The sequence below is a fragment of the Nicotiana attenuata genome, chromosome 4, assembly GCF_001879085.1.
Source record: "Nicotiana attenuata strain UT chromosome 4, NIATTr2, whole genome shotgun sequence".
NCBI lineage: Eukaryota > Viridiplantae > Streptophyta > Magnoliopsida > Solanales > Solanaceae > Nicotiana > Nicotiana attenuata.
Genome location: NC_031992.1, coordinates 10,378,523 through 10,383,522, shown reverse-complemented (window position 1 = coordinate 10,383,522; position 5,000 = coordinate 10,378,523). Strand labels below are relative to the sequence as shown.

At 44.2% G+C, this 5,000-nt stretch overlaps 1 pseudogene; it reads left to right on the top strand.

Annotated features, from left to right (window-relative positions):
- The window catches only part of LOC109225095, an 8,352-nt pseudogene that overhangs the window by 1,464 nt on the left and 1,888 nt on the right, over nt 1-5,000 (top strand).

The following is a 5,000-nucleotide window of genomic DNA, read 5'->3' as shown; positions in this document are numbered from 1 at the left end:
TTATCTATTGGAACAATACCCTTACCGATCTATTAACAACAAGTAGATCTACGCCAGGAGAATTAGTAATGTGTCAGGAGAAATTAGTACAAGAAGCCGTGGATACACTTCATGATAATAGAATCCGGGGACAACCAATGAGGGACGGTCATAATAAAGTTTACAAGTCATTTTCTTATGTAATTGAAGGCAAAGAGGGAAGATTTCGTGAGACTCTGCTTGGCAAACGAGTCGATTATTCAGGACATTCTGTCATTGTCGTGGGTCCTTCACTTTCATTACATCGATATGGATTGCCTCATGAAAAAGCAATAGAACTTTTCCAGACATTCTCAGCTTTTTGTATGACTCTCAGGGAAGGGATCTCCACTTCAACAGGAATAACAGCTTCAGTACCATAAACCAGTAAGTAGGGAGTTGCCCCGGTTGATAGGCGGACTGTGGTACGGTATCCCAATAAAGCGAATGGCAGATTCTCGTGCCATTGCTTGTGATTTTCTACCATCTTTCTCAGTATCTTCTTGATATTCTTGTTAGCGGCTTCTACAGCTCCGTTCATCTGAGGTCTATAGGCTGTGGAATTCTTGTGCTTGATTTTGAAAGTTTCACACATGGTCTTCATCAGATCACTGTTGAGATTGGAGGCATTGTCAGTGATGATTGATTTTGGAACTCCGAACCGGCAAATAATCCGGTCGCAGACAAAATCTGCTACGACCTTCTTAGTTACTGCCTTGTAAGATGTTGCTTCGACCCATTTGGTGAAGTAATCAATAGCTTTCAAGATGAACCGATGCCTATTTGAGGCGGTGAGCTCGTTTAGACCAATTACATCCATTCCCCAGGCGGCGAATGGCCAAGGTGAGCTTGTTGCATTGAGCTCATTTGGCGACACTTTTATCATATCAGCATGTACTTGACATTGGTAGCATTTTCGGACATACTGGACGCAATCTATCTCCATGGTCATCCAGAAATAACTGGCCCTAAGTATCTTCTTGGCCAAGACAAAGCCATTTATGTGCGGGCCGCAGGTCCCAGCATGTATATCCTCAAGTAGCTTTGAAGCTTCCTTTGCATCGACACACCTTAGGAATCCCAAATCAGGAGTTCTTCTATACAAGGTTCCTCCGCTGTGGAAGAAATTGCTGGACAACCTCCGAAGCGTATGTTTCTGAGTATGATTTCCATGCTCAGGATATTCTCCCTTGCCAAATATTCTTTGATATCGTGAAACCAAGGCTTCTCGTCTGTTTCATCTTCAACATAGGCACAATACGATGGTTGGTTGTGGATCCTTATTGGTACGGGATCGATGAAGTTCTTGTCGGGATGTTGTATCATGGATGACAAAGTGGCCAATGCATCGGCAAACTCGTTCTGAATCCTGGGAACATGTCGAAACTCTATCTTCGTGAACCTCCTTCTCAATCCCTGCACATGGTGCAGATATGGCAGTATCTTGGAATTTTTGGTGGACCATTCTCCTTGTATCTGGTGCACAAGCAAATCTGAATCACCGGTTACCCGCAACTCCTGAATATTCATCTCGATGGCCATGTTGAGCCCTAGTATGCAAGCTTCAAACTCTGCCATGTTGTTAGTGCAGGGTAATCTAAGTTTAGCAGATACCGGATAATGTTGGCCAGTTTCTGACACCAAGACGGCTCCAATGCCGACTCCCTTGAAATCGGCCACTCCGTCAAAGAACACTCTCAAACCGTCATAGGATTTAGCAATGTCTTCTCCTATGAATAACACTTCTTCATCGGGAAAGTACATTTTCAGGGGTTCGTATTCTCCTTTCACGGGATTCTCAGCAAGATGATCTGCCAGTGCCTGTCCCTTGACTGCTTTCTGAGTCACATAAACAATGTCAAACTCGCTCAACAAGATTTTCCACTTAGCCAGCTTGCCAGTGGGCATGGGTTTCTGAAAGATATATTTCAAGGGGTCCATCCTTGATATGAGGTATGTTGTGTAGGCACAGAAGTAATGCCTCAGCTTCTGAGCCATCCAGGTTAGAGCGCAGCAGGTACATTCCAATAGAGAGTACCGCGCTTCATAGGGAGTGAACTTCTTATTCAGGTAATAGATAGCTTGTTCCTTTCTCCCCGTCTCATCGTGATGCCCCAGAACATAGCCGAAGGCTCCATCTAGCACTGCAAGGTAGAGTAGCAAGGGTCTACCTGGCTCTGGTGGGACCAAAACTGGTGGTGTTGATAAGTACTCCTTGATCTTGTCAAAAGCCTTTTGACAATCTTCGGTCCAACTAGTTGCAACATCTTGAAAATTGGCTCACATATAACTGTGGACTGGGCTATGAACCAGCTGATATAGTTTAGACGTCCTAGAAAACTCATTACATCTTTCTTACTCTTCGGCGGTTGCAGCTCTTGGATGGCTTTGACTTTTGGCGGATCCAATTCTATCCCTCGGCGGTTGACAATGAACCCAAGTAACTTTTCGGCTAGGAAACCCGAATGCACATTTTGCAGGGTTTAGTTTCAGGTTGTATTTCGGTAGTCTGTCGAAAAACTTCCTCATGTCGGCTATATGATCTGTAGCTTTCTTGGATTTGATGATGACATCATCCACATCCCTAATCTCCTTATGTATCATGTCATGAAAAATGGTAGTCATAGCTTTCATGTAGGTGGCCCCAGCATTCTTTAGACCGAATGGCATCATTTTATAATAGTATACTCCCCATGGTATAATGAAAGCCGTTTTCTCAGCGTCCTCTTCGTCCATCCGGATATGATGGTAACCGGCAAAACAATCCACAAACGGCCAGAGTTCATGCTTGGCACAATTCTCAATTAGGATGCGTATGCTTGGAAGTGGGAAATCAGCCTTTGGGCTGGCCCTGTTGAGATCTCGATAATCAACACAGACCCTGACCTTCCCATCCTTCTTTGCGACTGGCACGATGTTGGCTAGCCAAGTTGGGTACTCAACCACCCCGAGGACCTTGGCCTTGATTTGCTTAGTAACCTTCTTGATTTTCAGACTTATGCCAGGCTTGAATTTCCTGAGTTTTGCTTCACTGGTGGACACGTTGGGTTTGTGGGCAACCTTGAGCCACTATGGATGTACTTAACCCAGTCATATCATCGTATGACCATGCAAAGATGTCCTCATACCCTTTCAAGAACTGTGTGTACTCTTCTTTTTCTGATGGCGATAAGTGGATGCTGATGCGGGTTTCCTTGATAGTTTCAGAGTCTCCCAAGTTGATTATTTCTATTTTGTCCAGGTTGAACTTATGCTTGTTCTCAAAGTCTTCTACTTCTCTGACAATTTCCTCGGGTCTGACATCTTCTTCTTCTGAATCACTATCCTTTTGTTGCGTCGTCTCATTACATGTGACAATTGTTGGTACATCAAGACATGAAATGGTAATGCTGTATGGATAAAGATATGAGAGAAAAATAGCAATAATAAATATTGATTCATTGAAGCATAAAAACGATTTTCAATAATTTAAACAACATTTTCGGAACATTAGAGATATTATTTAAAACAAAATGCCAAAAAGGGGAAGTCCTTTTTCTCAGAATATAAACAAAACAATGTTGTTCAGCCTTGCTACCCCGGGACTCGTCAGGCCCTGGATGGTCTGACAGTCCAATTCTTGAGGAATGATCCTCTCTCCACAGCTTGGATGGTAGGGCCTTCCTGCTCCTCTTCCTCAACAATTACATAACAATCCATGTCCTCATCTTCCAAGAACAGGTTCCTTAAGGCTGCCAGTGCTTCTTCCTCCTCTGATCCCCATATGATGTTGGCCTGTTGGAAGGTCTGACTCAAGTGCGGTATAGGCTACTCCAATGGATAGTACAGACCTCGCCATAGTGATGACCAGTCATTGTATTGTTGCCAGGTGTATTGATATCCCAACCCAAAAGTGGTACCATGGCACTTTGGCTGTATTGGTTTGGTGATGCCCTGAAGATTTTTACCAAGACCCTTGCTAGGCTCATACCCTCCCCAGTTTATCATGCTTGCTATCTCGCTATCCCACCACTTATCTTTGTCGATTGCATTGACCAGCTCGATGTGATGATAAATTTCTCCACCTAGCTTTCTCCTATTCTCGACCATCGGAATAGTCTGACGGGTGTAAATGGGGTTGCTCCCGTCTTCATGGATAATTTCTGATGGTTCCACTCAAACTTCACTGCCTGATGCAAAGCTGATGCCACAACCCCAGCGGCGTGTATCCACGGTCGTCCCAACAGCAGATTGTAGTAAGCAGATATTCCAGCACCTGAAACTCGACATCAAACCACGTAGGCCCTATTTGTAGACAGAGATTAATTTCCCCGATGGTAGCTCTCTGAGACCCATCAAATGTTTTCACGTTCATGGTACATTTATAGGCCTTTGCCCAACCTCTTCGGTGTTGTTAATGGGCAAATATTGAGACTGGATCCTCCATAAATCAGGACCCTGGTAATGAAGTAGTCTTCGCATGGCACTGTGATATGCAGTGCCCTATTGTGATTCAAACCCTCAAGCGGCACCTCATCCTCGTGGAAATGATTTTGTGACTTTCCAATACCTGTCCCACCATGTTAGCCATTTCTTCGCTTGTGATGTTATTGGGCACATATTCTTCATTCAATACTTTCATCAGAGTGTTCCTGTGTGCTTCTGAATTCTTTAGCAGCGACAGGATAGAAAATTTAGCAGGAGTCTTGTTCAGATGATCGATGACTGAATACTCCTTTGCTTGTACTTTCCTCCAGAGGTCATCTGGACCTGTTTCAATAATGGGAGGTCTGATAGAGGCCTATTTGCTAGACTCTCCCAAATGCTCTGGTGTATAGACCCTTCCAGTCCTAGTCACCCCTTGTGCAGCACCAGATTCCCCCAATCTTGGTTTTTCCTTTTCTGCTAGCTTCAGCCACATAATCCCATGGTACAGCCTCAATGTTGAAAGGCGGTGCGGTTGATACTGTCACGATAAATGGTGTGGCTACTTTTACCTCGAA